The 22,544-nt window shown below is 42.6% G+C and overlaps 1 protein-coding gene across 3 annotated transcripts in view; it reads left to right on the top strand.

The window, feature by feature from the left end:
* Positions 1-22,544, top strand: part of lsp1a (lymphocyte specific protein 1 a) — a 328,974-nt gene that overhangs the window by 229,595 nt on the left and 76,835 nt on the right. The gene's annotated exons all lie outside the window — the stretch shown is intronic.

Below are 22,544 nucleotides of genomic sequence, written 5' to 3'. Positions count from 1 at the left end.
GCGATGCTTATATTAGTTTCTGTAACATAAGAACTAGACATTTTGAAAGATTCACTAAACATTTGACATAGTTCCAGACAAATGTTACAGACATAGGTCCTTGTGTATCCAGGTTAATATGAAGCTATTAAGTTACAAAGAGGAGCGTGCTTCCATCAGGATGACATGCTTCAAGTATCCTCAATGCAGATGAAATCTGAGACCTTTAAATCAGGTCATATGTTATGATATCATGATGATAACATGAGAATATCTTTTTAAGGCATACTGCCTACCAACTGTGAGACATAACTCCACCATTATTTTTAACAAAACATTTTTGGTGCATATTCCTGAGCCTGACTCCATCTTGCTTTATAATATGCTAATTATTTGCCTGTGACTGATGTGTATGCTCTTAATGAGTCATGTGTGGTGCTGGAAAAGCATAGCAGGCCAGGCAGCATCGGAAGAGCAGGAGAATCGGCGTTTTAGGCATAGTCCCTTCATCAGAAAATCTTCTAATGTAGGGCTTATACCCAAAACGTCTATTCTTCTGCTCTTCAGATGCTGCCTGGCCTGCTGTGCTTTTTCAGCATCATGCTCTCGACTCTGATCTCCAGCATCTGCAGTCTTCACTTTCTCCTAGCATGTTCTTAGTGACTCTGATACATCACTTGGCTACTGCTTTTTGATCCAGAATTTTAAAATACAGAACAAAATTGTTGAATAGGTGGTCAAGTTTGTTCAATAATTCACTTGTGCAAAGTATCAGGTTTTCTGGCACATGCTACAGAAGTATATGACTTTCAGCCAAACTGGAGTTAAAATTGAAAATTACCATAGGAACTTCAAAGAATATATGGTCTTTCAAATATTGAATGCTGTGGCTGATAATATGAAATTCCCATATGGTGTGGAGGTAGAGTTTAATTACTGGATCAGCTTTTGTTGAAGAGAGGGCAGGAATTTTGCCTCATGCTCGTTTCTGTTGATGATGCTCATGATACAGTCACAGAGTTCTAGAAAGTGAACTCATTGTCTGATATTAATATGTGGATGCTTTATTATCTGCATGTGAAATTCCATTGCCTGATGTTTTAATGCCTCAATTTAAAATAACTGAGAAAGAAATTTCATATCATGATGCCAATTCATCTCACTAGGTTTTGAGAAAAGTAACCCATGCCTGACCTCCAAAATTCTACTGTTTCTAAATAGCTTGAATAGGGCAGGGAGTTGACTTCTTTCTTTTTCAGTTTGATTGCTGTCTAGCTTGGAAGTTTTAACTAGACAGAAACACATTTCCCCATTTTACAGTCCTGTTTGACAGTAATTGCTTACATTTTACTGCTGTATGATAGTCACCATATGAAGAAGACATGACAGATTTAAATGTCTGTGATTGCGTGTAACGGTGTGCAGTGCATTTAGTGAGATTTCCCCCTGTTTCTTTTGGCAAGTACCAAACTAACAGTGACATGACTCCTGAATGAAGTTAGGCATACAGATTCAGCTACAAAACGAACATGTGGCTTCCACCTCACTTCAGACCAAGTAAAAATCATCTGTTAACCTAATTTTCAAAAATGCATTGTGAAGATTAGTAGCTACCAGAAAGTTCACAGATTTAATCTCAGTGTGTGCTTGAGTTGGCTATTCTGAAGCAGAGGGGCAATTTTTAGATTTAGTCCCTGTTGACTTAGAAGGTAGAAATAAAACCACTTAGAAGTCTGTTTACTGACCCCTGCTGGAAATGTTCATGTACTGGTGTCAGATGACAACACAATTAGATTATCCACCCGGGAATTTCAGAGGAAGCTAGTCCAATGCATGAGGGAGAAGAGGAATGTGCAGATAGATTCAGATGAAAAGGATTAGGACAAAGCTTATGTGGAACAGAACCATGCTGGGCAAAATGGCCTGTTTCCATTGCTGACGTTTATTTGCAAGAAGAATGGAAATTTGAGTGAATTATTGGCTGGCTGTATTGAAGGAAGGGCTAAGATTGAGAAGTGGAGGGCCAGAAACTTATTTTATTTTAGAAAACTTTTGTATGGGGCTTTAATGAAAGATTGAAATTTAGATTCAAAGCAGGACACTTTGATTTCAGTGAGTAACAAATTCCAAAGAGCAAAGGCCAAAAACATCCTTCAAAGTAGAAAGGTTAGAGGAGAAGTTGTTCACCATCTTGGCCACAGAATGGTTACAAGAGCAGAAAATGAAGAAACGTAGGTAGAATCTTAGACCTAGACTTTTCATTTCTACTGTAGTTTAGACTGGAATATCCAATTCAGCTGGAATATCTGTTTGCAGCAACCTACTTTGGGCAGCACATTAGCATAGCAATAAAACTGCATTTGGATGAATGTGAGGCACACAGAAGGAAATAGTGTTTAAATGAAAATTAAACGGATCATAATAAATCAAAAACATGTTACAAAAGAAGGGCAACAATTCTGTAAGCCTTTGAATTGCTGTCTGAGACTTTTCGATCTGTGGTATACTTAAAATGCAGGAGAACACAAGAGGAATGAAAAGACAAGTACAGATGTAGTGAGCAAGAAAGAGACACTGCTTGACCCTCTTTCTAATGGCTGGTGAATTAGGTCAATGGATGAGGAGGTGTGATTGTGGTAATCCTCTGTACCACTTGATTCCACTACCTGTTGGTTGTTGGAATAAGTTTCAGGTCAGATTTACTGTTGTGATTACTTAATCTGCCAGTTTGAAAGAAAATGCTGTGGGATGTTGGTGAGGCTGTCAAGGTTACAATTATTAGTTTTTCCTCAAGATAGCAACAACCGTTGTTGTCCTTCTGTTTTTCCAAGAATACTGAGGATAAGAACTTACAAATTTCTGATCCAGTGATAATGAAGGACAGAAATAAATTTACAATTTGCAGTAATATTTGAGTTGGAGAGTAATTCAGAAGTGATTGTGTTCCCATACATTTCTGCATTTGTTTGTTTTGATGGTGGAGGCCATAGGGGATGGAAGTGTTGTTGGAGCAAACCAAATTTTTTTTTCATTTGTGGGATGTGGATGTTGCTGGTTCAGTCAGCATTTATTGTCCATTTCTAGTTGCCCTTGTAAAGATTGTAGCAAGTTGTCTTCTTGAATTGCTCTAATCCATACCATATAGATAGGCCCTCAATGTTGGGAGGGAGATCCAGGATTTTGACTCACTGATACTGACCGAGGGGTGATATATTTCCAAGTCAGGATGGAGGGGGGTTTGCAGATGGTGGTACTTCCAAAGTGTCCGCTGCCTTTGTTCTTTTGAATGGAAGTGGTTGTGGGTTTGGAAAGTGTTTTCTAAGAGCACTGGTGAAGTTCTGCAGTACATTTCTCCACATTTCCTCTTGTATTGTACCTCCAGTTAATGTAATTCTTCCCATTATTAGAGACCTGGTAAAATGGCACAATTCTATTCGGTTCAAGAGAATACAAAGGCTTATAGTGCTCCATTTGTTGGCTGCATTCTGTTAACGGATGGGACAGGGTGCTTTAAGACTTGCTAATGGTTACAGTTTGATACATTAACGTCCTCTTAATGAATAGGTTATAATGCAAAGGTTGCCTGGGAATGGGGCCATAAGCAATACATTGACCTTCCGTTAATGGACAGGCTCTGATACATCGGCAGTGTGAGAATTGACATGCTGGAGCTTACTGAATTTGATTAATAGATCCACTGCAGTTCATTGATATTCTGTAAATGGATACACTTTGACCCTTTGACTTATGTTAATGCACTTTATCTGATACCTGCACATCCTGTTAATAGACTCAATATCTTGGAAATTTGGCCATTAATAAGTGAATGACAAAAATAAATGGTAGATGGAATATCGTGTGGGAAAATGGATTTGTCCATTTTGGCAGGAAAAATAAAAAAGCAGCATATTATTTAAACTTAATTAATGAGAGTTTGTAGGACCATTAGAATAGAGCATCTTCCAGTCCTGTGACAACTACCATCTCAAATGACATGACAGCAGTCACTTAGAAACAGCATGACCTGCACCTTCTCCAAGCCACACACATCTGACATCGACTGATATTCCTGTTTCTTCACTGTCACTAGATTTATGTCCTGGAACTCCCTCCTTACCAGGACTTGGGTGCCCTGACACCAGATAAACTGCAGGTATTTCAAGAAGGAAAGTCACCACTGACTTAGCAAGGGCAATAAAAGATGGGCAACAAACGTTGCTCCAGCTAATAACATCGATAGCTGATGCAAGAAAAAAAACAAATTGGCTGGCAGGAAATATGTGTGCAGTCCTGGTTAGAAGTGACCCGACTAGAATATTGGGAAGGTCAAATGAAGTGTCTGAAGCAAGTATTAAATCCTCTGCAAATTCTTGCTGCACAATTATTTTGCCCTAAATGAACCGGCCTAACACTCTTGCCCCCATTGGGCCACACTTCCAATGGTTGCCTCTTCTGGCCTTAGGAATCCTAAACTCTTGTCATTTCCAGTGAGTATCATGGAGGGTTTCCATCTGAGGATCCTAGTGAGCTTTCTCAGGCTATCTTCTCAAAATCACCTCATTATCTATGCACCATGCCCCTGTGGCCCCTCACTCCTCTTATTCACCCACTTTCCATGGACCGAAATACAGCCCACTGCCAGGACCCTATGGCACCAGTGCCATCTTTAAAAGCCCAGCCATGTCCATGGTCAAGAGCTGGCGGTCCACAGCTGCCCTGCACAGTTCACATCATTTGTCCCAGTCATGCCACACAGAGGGTAATTGGCACCTTGCATTGTCAGCAGGGTCTGGGACTGCTGCTAGATTGAGGATGGTTGCATGCAACTGTTGATCAAGGAACATGCCCTGAGACATCAGTGACTGAGGAAGGCTCAAGACACATGCCCTGAGATGTTAGTAGTGAGATGGAGTCAGCAAGTAAGGCTCTACCTTACATGTTGAGAATTATCACTGCTTGGTCTCCATGTAGTTGGTGAAAGAATGGGAAACTGCCAATTAGTAGGTGAGATAAGGTAACAACAAGGATGTTAATGCATACTAATGCATGGAAATAGGCTTGTCAGTCCTCACAAGTGAGAATCGTGTCTCTTTTCAATACTTGGTTGAAGAATAAGATTTCTTGTTTTCTATGACAGGATGCTCCTCACTTTCTTTCTCAAGTGAATCTTCTAACTTTCTCACCGATGCCCATGTCATTCAAGGACTGGGAAAATTCTGCCCGTAGTCTTTTCAATGTGCACTATTTACTGTGTTATGTTGTAATAATATTGATCCCATTAATCTTATTATCCTATTAATGCAACATGGGCTATCCCATTAATGGATAATAGTTTTATTTCTGTTCATGGAGAATTCAATCCACAACTGGACGATTTCAATATGCAATACTTCATTGAATGTAGAATTAGATAAGTTAAACCAATGTATTTCTGCTAATTTCAGTGACATCAGTTGTATATTGATAACACAGAGGGATTCTGTGATTACAGCTGGGTTACTGATCTAAAGTATGACTTCAGCATCTGCCCAAAAGGTTGATCTCACCCACTCATTTCACAAGACATCTGTTGAAGTGACTCACAAGCTGAGCTCTGATTTTCCAGTGTTTGTTCTGCTTCTCCATCAACCCCTCCCCCTCGTCCCTGCCCAACCACCACCACCCACCTCCATATTAAAAGCTCCTCTGAGCCTTAGTTGGAGAGGATGAATGAGATTCAAGAACCCAACCACCTCTCACAACTTAAATTCATTAAAAGATGTAGATCCCTAATGACATAAGTGAAAATATGATCCACAGCTGTGGAATCAGTATAACTGATAACATTGACTTTTAATAATAAGTGTAAGAGTTGTTAAATAGTTAAAAGGTCTGAAATGCGAAAGGCACGACTCGAGCTCTATTGAATGGCACAAGTGAGAAAAGACGTACTGGATGAAATCTTATAAGGACTTGAATGACGTGGGCTCTGGCAAAACACGTTCTGGGTGTTGAATCATGTTTCTTTCTTGGCAGCAGCGAGTTGCCCATTAAAGGAGATTTTTGCTTGTCAATGACATTATTAATTAGACATCTTGCCTGATTAATATGCAGCTACCTATCATTCCACCCACTGCAAACAAAATAGATGCTGAGAATTCTCAACGCCTGATGAAATTGTGAGATTCATATGTTTATTGTATGTAGCTTACTGCAAAATTCAGTTCATGGAAATCTAATTTAAACATATTAACTTGTCTGAATGCTTGGAGTTAACAATTTGTTTTCAAGTTAGCAACTATACCCATGATCCTTTATGAGAGGAAGTTAACATAGTTCTGAGTAAATTATCCAATGGTCATAGGAGACAACTTTCCAGCTTCATTCAGCCTGTACTGGGAAGTCATTCAAGAGTGAAGCATTTACCAGACTCTGAAAAGTCTTCTGATAGAGTAGTGTGTTAAGCAACATTCCTAAGAAGAGGTGGTTTTAAAGTAGGATAAGAAATTCTTTTTTAATCGCTGCATGGAATACAATCAATGGGAAAAAAATGCAGTTGAGTTTTTAAAGTTTAAAAGAAAATAAAGCTACATTCATGATGGTACAGTACTGGGAAGAAGTTCAGTCAAAAGTGTAACAATAATAATAAGTAAGAAGGAGTTATCCATAGTTCCAGCAATTTTAATTACTTCGGGCCCATCAAAGTTTTCAAAAGCAATGAGCTGGGCTGGGTCTTGCATGAGGTGAAGACTTTGTAGTTGTAATAATACATGTAAGCTGTACCAGGATGGAATGATTCCATTTGGGTTATTCCAGCTGTGTTAAAAAATTGTTGGTTCTGTATTATAGCGGAATAGAATGATTTTCTTCCCTGAGTTAATCTTCAATTCTTTGTTAATTAAATTTGTTTCACTTTATGGTTAAAACAAAGACTGCTGGTGGTTTTAGTGAAAGCTCACTTTGGTTTAATAAAATATTATGGTCTATCAGCCAGCTTCCTTTAGGGAAAAGGATAAAAACAATGACTGCAGATGCTGGAAACCAGATTCTGGATTAATGGTGCTGGAAGAGCACAGCAGTTCAGGCAGTATCCGAGGAGGAGTAAAATCGCGTTTCGGACAAAAGGCCTTCATCAGGAATACAGGCAGAGAGCCTGAAGGGTGGAGAGATAAGCTAGAGGAGGGTGGGGGTGAGGAGAAAGTGGCATAGGGTACAATAGGTGAGTGGGGGAGGGGATGAAGGTGATAGGTCAAGGAGGAGGGTGGATTGGATAGGTGGAAAAGCAGATAGGCAGGTAGGACAAGTCCAGACAAGTCATGGGGACAGTGCTGAGCTGGAAGTTTGGAACTAGGGTGAGGTGGGGGAAGGGGAAATGAGGAAACTGTTGAAGTCCACATTGATGCCCTGGGGTTGCAGTGTTCCGAGGCGTAAGATGAGGCATTCTTCCCGGCGTCTGGTGGTGAGGGAATGACGGTGAAGGAGGCCCAGGGCCTCCATGTCCTCGGCAGAGTGGGAGAGGGAGTAGAAATGTTGGGCCACTGGGCGGTGTGGTTGATTGGTGCGGGTGTCCCGGAGATGTTCCCTAAAGCGCTCGGCTAGGAGGTGTCCAGTCTCTCCAATGTAGAGGAGACTGCATTGGGAGCAACGGATGCAATAAATGATGTTGGTGGATGTGCAGGTAAAACTTTGATAGATGTGGAAGGCTCCTTTAGGACCTTGGATGGAGCTGAGGGAGGAGGTGTGGGCGCAGGTTTTGCAATTCCTGCGGTGGCAGGGGAAGGTGCTAGGATGAGAGGTTGGGTTGAAAGGGGGCGTGGACTTGACCAGGTAGTCACGGAGGGAATGGTCTTTGCGGAAGATGGAAAGGGGTGGTGAGGGAAATATATCCCTGGTGGTGGGGTCTTTTTGGTGGTGGCGGAAACGTCGGTGGATGATTTGGTTTATGCGAGGGTTGGTAGGGTGGAAGGTGAGCACCAGGGGCATTCTGTCCTTGTTACAGTTGGAGGAGTGGGGTCTGAGGGCAGAGGTGCGGGATGTGGACGAGATGCGTTGGAGGGCATCTTTAACCATGTGGGAAGGAAAATTGTGGTCTCTAAAGGAGGAGGCCATCTGGTGTGTTCTGTGGTGGAACTGGTCCTCCTGGGAGCAGATACAGCGGAGGCAGAGGAATTGGGAATACGGGATGGCATTTTTGCAAGAGGTAGGATGGGAAGAGGTGTAATCCAGTTAGCTGTGGGAGTCGGGTTTGTAAAAAATGTCATTGTCAAGTCGGTCGTCATTAATGGAGATGGAGAGATCCAGGAAGGGGAGGGAGGTGTCAGAGATGGTCCAGGTAAATTTAAGGTCAGGGTGGAATGTGTTGGTGAAGTTGATGAATTGCTCAACCTCCTCGTGGGAGCACGAGGTGGCGCCAATGCAGTCATCAATGTAGAGGAGGAAGAAGTGGGGAGTGGTGCCGGTGTAATTACGGAAGATCAACTGTTCCACATAGCTAACAAAGAAATAGGCATAGCTGGGGCCCATACTTGTGCCCATGGCTACCCCTTTGGTCTGGAGGAAGTGGGAGGATTCGAAGGAGAAATTATTAAGGGCGAGGACCAGTTCGGTCAAACGAATGAGTGTCGGTGGAAGGGTACTGTTGGGGACGTTGGGAGAGAAAAAAACGGAGGTCTTGGAGGCCCTGGTCATGGCGGATGGAAGTGTAGAGGGATTGGATATCCATGGTGAAGATGAGGCATTGGGGGCTGGGGAAACAGAAGTCCTTTCGGGAATATGGCTTGTCCAGTCGTAACACCAAATGGGTATTCTCCCATTTAAATTTGGGCTACGCACTCATACCATCATGGAAGTCAGAGCAGGTATCTGGTGACTTTAGCTTAACTGTCGGAATCTCCATATTGCTCACTACTGAACAGCATCACTGGGCATGATCCAGAGGCAATGCCCACACAATCCTCAATTGCAAACATTTGACCAGCAAGAATTGCCAACTCTGCATGGTCATCGAGGAACCTTCCGACTCCACTTACAGGAAGTCCAGACCTGTATTGCAGGGTGAACCAGCAACCAACATTGAAACACTGCTGCAAGGACAACCTTGCATACAGGGACAGACACGCAGCTCAATGGTTGGACCAGGTTGCATCTTGGGTCTACTGGCTTGCTCTCTAAGTGCTCACTCACTTAACCCCGATATGCACTCTGGGAGCATTCCAGGTTTGCCTTTCCTTGCCATACCAGTCTGCACCATCACACAACAGGCAGCTTGCCTTCCTCCTCAGCAGTCTTCAGTCAAGGAAGTATCCATCTTGCTGTATGGCACCACATTAATTTGTCACCATGTGCCAGCAACTTACACAGTAAGCAGGTTGCCATGTCTGAAAGTCTATGGGCAGTATTCCTCACCAAAGTCCATGTATTATCATCTAAAGCGGTCTGAAAGGATATCTGAGACCTAATGGAATGAGAGAACAGGTAATGCATATATCAATTGAGTTAAAATTAGTTGTTTTTCCCTCATATTTATACAATTAATGGGGTGAGAGGCTTAGCTGAAATAAACATAAAAGTGTGGGCTTGAATTTTGTTTAAATACTGTTATCTTTAGAAGTGTAACATTGGAAGCAGATGATGTTTGTGTCAAAGTGTCTAGTTTTAGGTGAGACTAGACACCCCTGTTTTCTGAAGGTGACCTGATGACCAGTGGAAGAATGAAGTACAGGGTGACCCCTGTATCCGTGGAATCGCTTTCCACAGTTTCAGTTGCCAGCGGTTTACCGTGGCCAAAACATATTATAGGGAACGTTCCAGAACCAGAGACCAAGAGGCTGCCGCGAAGGGATGTTCCCATTTGATTGAATGGGCTCACACCTATCTGTGATTTCAGATTTCCACGCTACGGTTGTGGAATGTATCTCCCGTGGGTAGTGAGAGACTACTGTAACCATGGGGACCCTTTATTGCTTTACTAAAGAGAAAGCAAGTTTTTTTTTCTCTGTATTGAAACCTGATGGTTTGAACACAGATGAAGGGTTGGATAGATTGTTACATTTCCTCAATAAGGTTTTACCCAAAAAAAGATGATCTGTTGATGGGAACATGAAGTATAAAGACGGAAGGCTGCAAAGCACAATGTAGACTCAAACTGTGGGTGAGTAACCATGCCCTCGAAAGAGAACACAACCCATAGAAAGAACTCCTATTATTAGGAAGGGGAGGGAAATAGTAATACTTTAGAAAGAGATAGATGGCAAGATAGAGACTAGTTTAACAAAGAGAAGAAATATAGCACCAGGAGCAGAAGATTATGTGATCAGGAAGAATTAGTGGTCATGAACTAGAAGGAAAGTTAATACATGATTCCAATCCACAAGAGCTACAAAGCTGGAGAATCACCGCTTCGGTGTTCCATTTTCCTTCATCTTCACTAAAACTGTCCTTCAACAATCAGGGAAGCTTCCGAATGCCAGCATTCAATTGGGGTAGAGCAGCCTTTTCAAGATGATGTGGCACTAGGGATGCCGGTCTTTTAGCTAATATCTGCTAACTAGTAAGTTAATCTGGGAACAGTGGGTGGTAGAATAGGGCAAGAATCAGGTAATGGGGTGCATAGGCCTAGGGGAGGTAGTGAAGAGGCAGGTTTGGTAAAATATGTTGAGAGATCTTGGTAGGCCTTTTGGGTAGAAATCCTCTGTGTAACTTGACAAAATTGACACTAACCCAAAAAAAGTAACATTCAGCCCATTATCTGAAGATTGCTTGTGATTATTGAATCTCAGCCAAGACCCTGAGTGTCGTTTGTACAGTGTGGTCTACAGGCATGTATCAGCCAGTGCAATGGACATGACAACTTGCCTCCCTTCAGCAGTATCATTGACTGAGTTAGAATTTTCAACTCCTTGGCAGTATTCACGGTGGCATTTTCAGGTGGCAGATATTTTGAATGCAGTTTACAACTTGCCACAGAGATATTCAAACTCTCGCCCTCTGCTGATCCAGTTAAATAACTTCTAAACTGGCATACCCTATGGGGTTGCTATCCATTCATCGCTACCAATGATTCCATTTCATTCCAATCTGTATCTCCAACTAATGATCAGGCATTCCGTTCTCAGCATTGCTTTTAGCACAGAAGTTGTAACCACTATGTGTTTGAGACAAAATCTGTTTTGTCCTTTGAGTCCACTACAGTAGACAGAGATGCAGACCTTGCCATTCATGCTAAAAAAGGTTAAGGAGTGTCTCTGATTGCAATTGGTTTTGGTTACGAGTGATGCTAGGAGAGAGGAACTTTGGTAATGTTTTTTGATCAGGCATCCAAAATATTTTAAGTCTGACTCATAGGTCATTGGTATTTGTGGTACCATGTATGAGTACAATGTTGCCGTTATACCAACTGTTGTATATAGTGAGCTATTTGTGCCATATGTCAAAGTGCACACTTTGTGCATGAACAATGCAGAGGTTTGCCTGTTTCTTGAGGGTGTTTGCGAATGCACCACTATAACCATCTGTTATCATTCTTTATTGTACTTTCTGTCTTTTCTTTAATAACTCTCCCTTTTTCATCCCATGATTATCCTCCTTTTCTCATAGTGAGCTCATTGTAGAATGTGCACATTTTATTTCTTGATGGAGAACAAAAGGGCAGTCAGGAAAAGAAACAACAATGAAAAGCCCATCTCTGAATTCACAGTGTCAGTGAAAGTCCTCCATTTAAACTAGAAACAAATGGGTCTGAAGAATGTAAATTCTAACCATGCACAAGGATCCCATGTGAAAGCTGAAACATGATTTAAGTGTTAAGGGGAGTGTTGCGCTGGAATATAGCCAACAATAAGACCAAGGCATAGATTATAATCTGGTGAGCTGTGAATATTTGCTCAAGATCTCCATAAACTTGGATGGATTTGACACATCAAGGTCAGGAAGGTCCAGCATTTGCTTCAGAGTTTGCCCTGTTTGACTGATTTGATGCCACCTGGAGGAATGCTAGAAAATGCATGTCCAAATGTAATCTGACTGTCGTATGGCATTGATCCTGAATCGTTCATTGCTACTTGATATTGTTTTGCCCTGTAAATTGCATTGGGAAAGGAATTGCCATTGGTGCTGGACTGGAACAAGGAAAGATTACATGAAAGGTCAGGGTTAGAGGCTGCAAGACATGGCCTGAGATATAGGACTGAGCAAAGGTGCTGTGATAAAGAGTCGGGTAGACAAGCAGGAGGCTGGAAGAACACAGCAAGCTAGGCCGCATCAGAAGGTGGAGAAGTCAACATTTCGAGTGTAACCCTTCAGGAGCAGAAACTCAGTAATATATGAATGAGGACAAGGATTTCACAATATATATTTGGGAATGAATTTTGTCAATAAATTATAAAAAATTAAAACTGAAATATAATCCCCTTTTTGAAAATCAAAAGTCAGATGTCTCTCTAATAGTGAGAATACTGTCTCAAGTTCACAAAAACAGCATCTTAGAAGGTTGATTTTTATAAGTGACTTTGTGTATGGATTTAAAGGACCATATTCCAATATTATACACAACAATTTTATAAATATGTAACATGCTTCTTTGGAAGATTCTATGTCATTTTTTCTAATACAGTTAATAATGTTATTTATATTTGAGTTGCTCCATGTGTGGTTACAACTGAAAGGAAATGAATACTGAAAGCTCCAGAATCAAGTTGCAGGCGCTGAGTAATGCTTTGCGAGTAATTTCTTTATTCACTCGAGGGGTGTGGGTGTGTGTGCTTGGCCTGCATTTATTGGCCACTTCTAATTGCCATGGGGAAGGTGGCGGCAAGCTGCTGCCCTTGAACCACTACAGTTCTTGACGTGGATGATGTGCCAAACAAGTAGGCTGCTGTATCCTGTGCTGCTTGTAGTTATTTATTAGGTGGCAAAGATAGTGCTGAGTTCCAATTTTGATGCCCAATCCTCTTAAACTTTCAACACTCAGCACATGATTAGGAGGAGGGCAGGAAATACTAAAGAGGGCAGGTGCCATTGAGGGGAAAGCATAGACTTCTCAATTAGAGAACAGGAAAACTGATGTCAAAGTTGCTCCCCTTTCCCATCTCTCCACATTTTCTAATAGCTGGTTCACATTGGAAGTTGGGATATCATGACTAATCCACATCTTTGGCAGCAACTGATGTGTGCTCTCGATATTTGGGTGGAGTCTGGCAGGTGGAGAACGTTATTTCTGTGCTGTTGATTTTGAAATAGTAAAAATGCTCCTGGGTAGCTAGGAAGGGTTAATGCTGTAACTCTTCTGCATTGTGGTTATCTCATACGACTTCCTTCCTGTTCAGCTCCTTCTCTATTTCTTCGCATTGCACCAAGGCAAGACTTATCTTTGCTTCTGCAATGGCTGAGAATCAGAAAAGTTCATCGCGACACTCTTCATACAGGTAACTGAATCCTTACCATGTCTGCAAGCAGACCTTGGAGTTCTGTCTAATCCAGAGGTGTGACGATTCAGTGTCTCAGACTTTATCGTATTAGGTACTGTGTTGTGGAGGAAGCAGTTGGACCTGTGTGGTGCAACTGTGTGCGCGCTCTTGGTTCCCCTGCAGGGTTGTTATTTGAAAAATAGTATTCATCATAGCTTATTGAGGTTGTGCAATAAATAAATAACCTTTTTCTTTTGTCCAGTTGCAGGATTTAGGCATGCAGCATTTTTGTCAATCCGTAGTAGCCTTTCAGAGGCTGGTGCTGGGCTGTTTTTTGTTTGTAAAATGCTGTTGTCTGTATGCTGATGGTACTCCTATGGTGCTGTAAAGTGCGAAGTTCCATAAGTTAGACATGGTGCTAATGAAGAAACAAATGAAATCAAAATTGCTTGTAACTTGGAGCAGAACTTAAAGATGATGTTTGCACATGCCTGCTGTTATATTTCTGGGTGGCAGAGGTTGTAGGCTTGGGAAGGTACTGTCTAACAAACCTTGGCAAGTTGCTGCAGTGCATCTTGTAGATCTCATGCAGAAGTGAAGAAAGTAAATCTTTAATCTAGCGGATGTGTTGCTAGTCAAATGCTGGCTTTGTCCTGCTGCTGTTAGGTTTCTTGAGAATTGTTGGAACTGTATATCTCCAGGCAAGTCGAGAGTGTTCCATCACACACTTTGACATGTGCCTTGGAGGTGGTGAACTGACTTTAAGGAATCTGGACTGAACTATTCGCTGAAGAATTACTAGACTCTGATTTCTATTTTGCATGGAATAGCATAAATGTTCTGTTGCTTGACATGAGTTGATAATGCGTTTTTTTGTAAATATTTTTATTAAGGAAAAGAATTTAAATTTTTTTACAAAATTATAAAATCACAACAAAACAGTATAACAATTTTATAATATAACAACAACGACAGTAAACAAACTACTACTCTGCTCCACGTACCACTGAGGAGAGAGAGAAAAAAACTACGCAAACTACAATTCAATAAATCTTTAAAAAACTAAATTAAACAGAGTTGAACCAAGGTAAATTAAATTACATTAAGTTACTGTACTTAGTGCAATCCCACCAAAGCTCCCCACCACCGGGAGCATCAGTTGGCAAACCTGTATTTGTTCGGAATTCTTCCTCCCAGGGGTCCCCGGACTGCCAGACACAGACCTCATGACTGCACAAAGGCCCTGACCAATATAGCCAACAAGTCTGCGTTTATTTAATTCAGAAAGGGCTGCCACGTTCTATGAAGCAGTTCCATTTTCTGGTGCACCATAGCAGGGGGATGTGCTCCATAACTAATCTACACCACCCCGAGAGTCCTGGGGGATTCTCCGACACCCAGCTCATCAGAATATTCTTCCTCACACAAAATGAAAGAATATTAACAGTTTCTTCCCATGTGTGTCCAAAGAATGGAGATTTGGCAAACCCAAGAAGGAGGGACATTGGATCCACCTTGATCTCTGATCTCAAGACCCCTTCCAAAACACTCACTGTAGCACCCCAATATCTGTGAAGCTTTGGCAATGACTATAAGCAATGAGTAAGAATACCAGTATCTGTTTTACATTTAGGGCACTTTGTGGACACTCCTGTCTTAAATTTCACAAGCAGCTCTGGTGCCAAATGAGCCCTATGGAGTAAGGCCTTCAGTTGCATAGCCTGCATCCTATTGCAAATCAAAATCTTCCTTCCTTCTCCCAAACATCCTCCCCTGCCTCTGATGAGATCTCTACCCCCAATTCCCAAAACCAGATTCCGTATAGACATTCAATGTCCTTCAAGGCATTACCTCTTAACAAATGATAGAGGATGCTGACCGAGAGACGGCCTGTGGACCGAAGCACTCTCCTCTCCACATCCGACTTATAGACTAACCATCAATGTAGTATTTTTCTGTATTAAGTTTTGAATCTGAAAATAACAAAAGAGGTCCCTCTTAGATGGTTCATTTTTCTGGCTGAGCTGCTCGAAAGACATCATGACCTCCCCGTCAAATAAATCTCCCAAACAGGAGACTCCTCTAGACTCCCAGAGCCTAAAGCCAGAGTCCATCGGCCCTGGCCAGAATCTTAACATTCCTGCTATGGGAGTGAAAGGGGGAATTTTTTGTAAATTGCCCTCACCTTATCACCTCGTTCACCATGCTTTAACTGTGTTAAGGACAATTGGATTTCTGCAATGGTCTATAACAGTCTTCATCGTGTCCATAAACAACAAATTAACGAGGGGGCATTTTGCCTGGGAGGCCTCGATGTCCAGCCAGATTGACTGTGGGTCCTGGCAAGCCCAGTCAGCCACATAGGGTAGTAGGGAACTCAGTTGATATTTCTTAAAATCTGGGAAATACACACCTCCCAGACCCTGCGGAAGCTGCACTTGGCCAGCTTAATAAGCGGCCGCCTATGATGCCAGTTGAAAGATTCAAGCTAACTGTTAAGTCTCCAGAGCACTTGCCTGGGCAGCATCAAAGGGAGCATTCACATGGGATAAAGTAAACGAGGAAGAACATTCATTTTGACCAGAGCTATTCCAACCAACCAGAATATTGAAGATCCTCTCAGCGCCAAAGGTCCTGTCTTATCTTCTTGAACAACTACACAAAGTTAGCTTGATGTAATTGATCGAAGGCTGGGGTGGTAAATATGCCGAAATACAGGAAAACTGCCTGTGACCACCTGAAAGGGAAACTGGTTCCACCCCCCAAGATCGGATATTCTAATAGGGACCCCCACAGGCAATTGATGAAACTTCATGAAATTTCCTTTATGCCCAGAGAATGTGGGGAAAAATACATTGAAAATCCCATACTCCTATCCATGAATTAAAGCCTTAAGAATCATAAACCACCCATATTCGTCCTTAATTTGGTCTAACAGTTGAAATGAGAGATTCTTCTGGATGAGTATAGCAACTCCTCTACTTTTCGAGTTAAAGGATGAGAAAAACACTCACCCGAACCCTCTCTGCTGTAACTTCCAGTGCTCATTATTGGTTAGATGAGTTTCTTGCAGCAAGGCTATATCGACCCTCTCTTTTCTAAGACTTGAAAGTATTTTTCTTCTGTTAATTGGCGAATGAGTCCCCTTAATGTTCCAGGTGCACCAGTTAAATGAATGGCTAGCCATGATTGTATGAAACAGTCCGTGACCAACACCACCCCCTGCCCCAAACTACCAAATCAAAACTTCTAACAACTACTACTTCAACAAACTAACATATAACACAAATGAGCGGAGACTTGTCCCCCTTGCCCACAGGGAGCGCTCATGCTACCCACTAACCCCTCCATGGCTCCTTCTAGCTGAAGCCACGCCCAAACCCCAGACCACATAGAGTAAGGAAATGTTACACATGTCTTATACCAAGAAAATGGCGGCACGGTGGCACAGTGGTTAGCACTGCTGCCTCACAGCGCCAGGGACCTGGGTTCAATTCCCGCCTCAGGCGACTGACTGTGTGGAGTTTGCACGTTCTCCCCGTGTCTGCGTGGGTTTCCTCCGGGTGCTCCGGTTTCCTCCCACAGTCCAAAGATGTGCGGGTCAGGTGAATTGGCCATGCTAAATTGCCCGTAGTGTTAGGTAAGGGGTATATGTAGGGGTATGGGTGGGTTGTCGCTTCGGCGGGTCGGTGTGGACTTGTTGGGCCGAAGGGCCTGTTTCCACACTGTAAGTAATCTAATCTAATCTAATCTAATCTAATTAAAAGTGGACACTCAACCCATCCCATCCATACTTTAACCCTGATAATAAAAAAAATCCTCACTGCCTCCGCCAACTGCTTCCCCACCCCCATCCCACACTAAGAGAAAGAAATGAAAAGGAAATGATGAGGGGAAAAAGAAGGATAATGGGAGGAGAGAGAAGGTGAAAAACCAGTTGGGTTTGATTAATTATTTCTTAATTGGCGACACTTAAGCGGCAGAAGAGAGAGCAGCAGTGTTTGTTCAAGGCTCGCCTGAAGGCAGCTGAGACAGCATGCTTTGACAGACCATCTGTAACTAAGTTGCAGCGGATTACAGCCCTCAGAGGTGCTCTGAATGCTGTGCTCACCCAGACAGCAAAGAGGGAGGAAAACAACTGCTGTACCAAGGCTTTACCTGCCGTGCCAGAGTCTGGACCTAACTCGCTGAGGATTCTGCCGTGGTTTCAGAGGCCACTGTCTGCTGCTTCACCTCTACGACACACTGCCCGAGTCGCTGAATCTCCAGGTCATGCTTCTGCAGCATGGCTGAGATTGGTTCCAGCCTGGTCCGGGTCTCCTTCATCGCTGAATCGATCTTCTCTCGGAGTTTCACAAACTCCGAGACCAGGCTCTGCTCCACAGGGAAGTCCCTGGGAGCGCTCATGGAGACCGATACCGCAGCGCTGGGTGTTTCCGTTGCTGCAGGGGGGGTGCCCTGTTTGTTGCGATCCTCATGGTCCTTTTCCTTTAGTCATTTTTCTAACTCCCTTAAACAGACACACAGCAATTCTGGAGGTCAAAAACTATCGATTTCTACCACAATGGATAATAACGGGAGGGCGAGTGTACCAGGCATTAGAGGGATATGGACCATGTGCCGGCAAATAGGATTAGTTTACCATGACAAAATGTTTGGCACAGTGGGCCAAAGGGCCTGTCCCTATGCTGTACTACTCTATGTCCTATGCTATGGTGTTGGGATAATATTAGCACGGAAAGAGAATTGTTTAACAGCCAGGAAGCAGAGAGTAAGAATAAATAGGACATTTTCAAGTTGGCCTGCTGTAACTAGTGGAGAGCTACAAGGTTCAGTCTTGGGGCCTCGGCAATCACCAAACTACAGGTAGAATCTTGTGCCCCCGGAGGTGGGAGGTGGTGTAACTGATCATTTAATTAGGCAGTGTGGTGGTGTAACTGATCCCTACCACCTTCACACTTCCCTGGATTATGTTTGAGGCAAGAAAGTCCACCTTCCATTTTCCTGCCCCACTGCCAATTGAGGCTCACGAATGACCAATTAAGGACCATATTACCAACTTAATCTAGCAGCAAACCAGCCTGCCAATGGTGCTGCCTTCTCTGAAGCAGAAATAACATGGATTTTGTCAGCTGAAGAGCAGGAGTTTACCTTGATCAAGGGCAACCAAAGCCAGATAGAGAAAATGGGCATAGAGCAGTGGTTGTCGGCTGAGGCCACTACCTGCTCTTCCTTATAACACTTCCCTGCCTGTCCAATAAAAGCAAGTAATGTGGCCTGGAAGTACACCTCCAGTCCTAGCCATGGCCTTCTCCACAGTGCTGCCGAGTTCAGGGGCCAGCAGGGTTTCTGTCACACCACCACCATTTCTGACCCAATCACTCCTGCCATGGATCTAATTCCATTGTCAAAAAATCCCAACAAGTCTTCCTTACGGGTCTCTCACCAGCTCTCCAGCCTTCAACTGAGAACTATGTAACCAATGGATGTTTCCAACCTTCCTTTATGACCTAGATGATGAGCCCAGTGATAGTTTGTCCAGATTTGCTGATGATAGAAATGGAGTAGGAGTGTAAGTACTAAGAACAATGCAAAAAAGCTGCAAAAGAAAATAGATATGTGTATGGTGCAAAGATGGCAGATGGAATTCAATGTGGGGATGTGTGAGGTTGTTTACTTTGGTCACTCAAATAGGTAGGTAGAATATTTTTTAACAGGTATGAAACTTGTAACTATTGATGCTCAAGATGACTTAGCTACAGTCTGAAGGGAATACTGGAGGTTAACATGCAAGCACAGAGAGCAAAAAAGAAAGTAAATAGTTGTTGTGAATGAGAACACAAAAGTCATACTGCATTTGTATCTGGATTTGAGACCTGCAGTACTCTATGCTGTTTTAATCTCTTTATCTAAGGAAGGATGTATTTGTCTGAATGTGGGCGCAGTGAAGATTCATGAGATTGGCTCCCCAGATGAGAGGCTAAGTAAACTGGGCGTACAGTTTCAGCAGTTTAGAAGAATAAGAAGTGATCTTCTTGAAATGTCATGAGCTGTGAGGGCCATCTTTGGGCTGACAGTGCTTGCCCTGGTGAATAAGGACCTTCTACAAGTGGAGCTGTCAATATGGAGATTAGTCAGTTCCAGAAGGCCCAGACCTGGTGAGTTGTTCTGGGCATGGGGCATGGTAAGATGGGGATGGCATAGGAGACCAGTTTGGTAAGATACAAGAAGAAAACTCACTGGACCTCACAGCACATTACTCTGCATAAATCTCTCCAAATTATTTGTCATTACTGCGACATTGCCAAAAATAAAATCAAAGATTGAGCTCCAAGGCATTGTTTCCCTCGACTGGGGAATTTAGGTCACTGGGCATTGTCTCAGAGCAAAGTGTGAATTGTTTTGGACAGGAATGAGGATGTTTCCTTGCTTTGAGGGGTATGAATCTGTTGGAATTATCTGGGGAGACTTTATCCTTAGTGCTTTCATGACTGGGGTCAGTAGATGCTAAGTCTGTCATGGGATCCAGAGATAGGGAAGTGGTGGAGACATGCAGCTGTGGTAGAGGATCAGTCATGGTCCTTTTGAGAGAGAGAGAGAAACAGCATGCTTAAGGGGCTAAATGATCTACTTCTGCTATTATTTTTAAATGATCTTAACTCATCACTTTTGGAAGAAAATTAAAGTCAAGGAACATGAGACTCCTGACATCTCCTATGTGCTGAACTGTGTGCAATCTTAGTAATAGTCATCTCAATTACTTAACAGGCAGATAGTCTGCTCGGTTCTGAGTAGGTCCTGTGCAATGCATTCTGTGCTGATCTGAGCTGAAAGATCATGTTCATGTTAGAATTGTTTTTACTATCCCTTAACTAGAAGGAACTAGAATCACCAGGAACTCCTGCTACTGATCGTGATCCAGTAACCTTTTCAAGAAAGTACACATGTATGAACAAGATATGATGGCAGCGTTGAGTTCAGCAATTCATGTTAACACCCTCTTTATCTCACATGTTAGCACTTGACCCAGTGAGATACTATTAGATAATTGTCAGTGCCTGTGCAGCATGATCCCAGCATGTCTTAGGACAGAAAAGAAAATCCACTGTGATTACCTGGAAATAGTCAATTTGATTGACAGCATGTCCAGTGAAGTGTGACCATCCACACATTTAGAATGTGGGATAGACAGGCTATACCTAATAATACTGTCAGTAAAATTCTGAATTGTGGTTTAGTTCGAAATCAAGATTATAAGCTGTAGGAGCAGAAGTAGGTCATTCAGCCCATTGAATCTGCTCTGCCTTTCAATGATATTATGATAACTCTAAACTCCACATTCTTGCCTTTTCCCCATAACCCTTGAATTCCCTTAGTGATCATACATCTGTCTATCTCATCCCAGTGTTAATCTCACCACTTTTTAATTTCTCAATATTAAGGAGGCGCTGGTAATGTCAAATGTGTTCTCAGTTCTGAGAAGCTGGTGGTGAATATTCTATTTGAATCATTGCAGTCCACGTTCTAATGGCCTCTTTAATGGTGTTTGGTAGGGAGCTCGAGGATTTTGACCTTGACGATGAATGGAACGTTGGTGTGTGTCCAAGCCAGGCCAGCGTGTGACTTGGAGGGAAACTTGTAGATTAAGATATCGACATATCTTCCTCCTCATCCTTCTTGGTGGGAGAGATCATGAAGACAGGAAGTGGTGCTGAAGGATGTTTTGGACAGTTGCTGCCATGCTTCCTGTAGATAATACATTGTGCAGGAGCCGTACAGAGGATATTGAATTCAGTGACAGAAACAGAGACTGATCAAAAAGATCTGTTATTCTGCACAGTGTGGAGCTTGAGTTCTTACAGCTAGACTCTACCCTCTTGTCAGCACCTCTAAAGCCTGCATGCTGTCCAGATCTTGGGCTGCTGCTTTACTGAGGGAGTGGAGCTTTTACTTCAGTAACTGAGTAGTGTATCTGGAAATGGTAGAACATCAAGTTCAGAGCTATGAAATACATTATTTCAAGTGTGACTGCTGAACTGCCATCAGAGGTGCAGTGGATATACTGATGATTCGGGTGAAGGCTTGCTTTGAACTCTGAGGTCATGTGCATAGGAAATAAACCCTATCTTTTCCTTCCTGTGCCTTGTTCACCCACACCGCTGTGTACACGGGATACACTGTTGAAACTGTGGGACACCATTTCAATACCACAAGCCAACCTGACCACATAACCTGAGAAAGACGTAGTTGTACATTTGAGGAGAAAGTGAGGACTGCAGATGCTAGAGATCAGAGCTGAAAATGTGTTGCTGGAAAAGTGCAGCAGCATCTAAAGAGCAGGAGAATCGATGTTTCGGGCATAAGCCCTTCTTCAGGAATGGATGCATTCCTGAAGAAGGGCTTATGCCCGAAACGTCGATTCTCCTGCTCTTTAGATGCTGCCTGACCTGCAATGTTGTACATTGATTGCCCTTTGCTTGCTTTGTGAGTGACACTAGTGTCCCATTCCCACATTGTGTCTCTCCCAAAATTGTGTTTGTGTAGTTTCCGAGTAAAAAGGTCTCCCATTGTACTTAATTTCATTATAAATCCATCCCCAAAAGCTTCTCTCCCCTTTATAAATTCTTTCTGGAATACTCTTCTGTGGAGGCTGGTGGCCCTTCATGCTATAAGTTATTTCACTGTGGAGTGCGTCAAAGCTGATCTTCATACCGTTTTCCTCTGACCCCAACAAGGATTATTAGATAATTGTCAAAACAAAAGTGTTGGGGAAAACTATATGAAGATCAGCTGTGATGCATTCCGCAGCTTGAATTGGCCTCAATGTCCCTATTTGGAATTCGGGGTTTTTTCCCCTAACTCCAAGTAGGGACATTGAGGCCAATTCAAGCTGAAATGCAGATGCCTGGCTGGTCAACTCATAAATTTCAACAACAATAATAATTTTCATCTACATAGTGCCTTTAGAGTAGTAAAACATTCCAAGGTACTCCATAGAGGTGTAAGTTGACGCTGACCTGTAAAGAGATATCTCACTGAACACAGACATTCCCTGAACAAATATAAAAAGAGAAGTGACCCCCCCCCCCCCCCCCCCCCGTTTCCCACACGTTACCAGTTTCTTTGCTACTTATTTATTTTTTGGTTTCTTTAATGTTTCTCTTTTTACTTGACTGACATAAT

Source organism: Hemiscyllium ocellatum, chromosome 18 (assembly GCF_020745735.1).
Source record: "Hemiscyllium ocellatum isolate sHemOce1 chromosome 18, sHemOce1.pat.X.cur, whole genome shotgun sequence".
Taxonomy (NCBI): domain Eukaryota; kingdom Metazoa; phylum Chordata; class Chondrichthyes; order Orectolobiformes; family Hemiscylliidae; genus Hemiscyllium; species Hemiscyllium ocellatum.
Note: the sequence above shows the minus strand (reverse complement) of the source record. Positions and strands in the feature narration are given on the sequence as shown.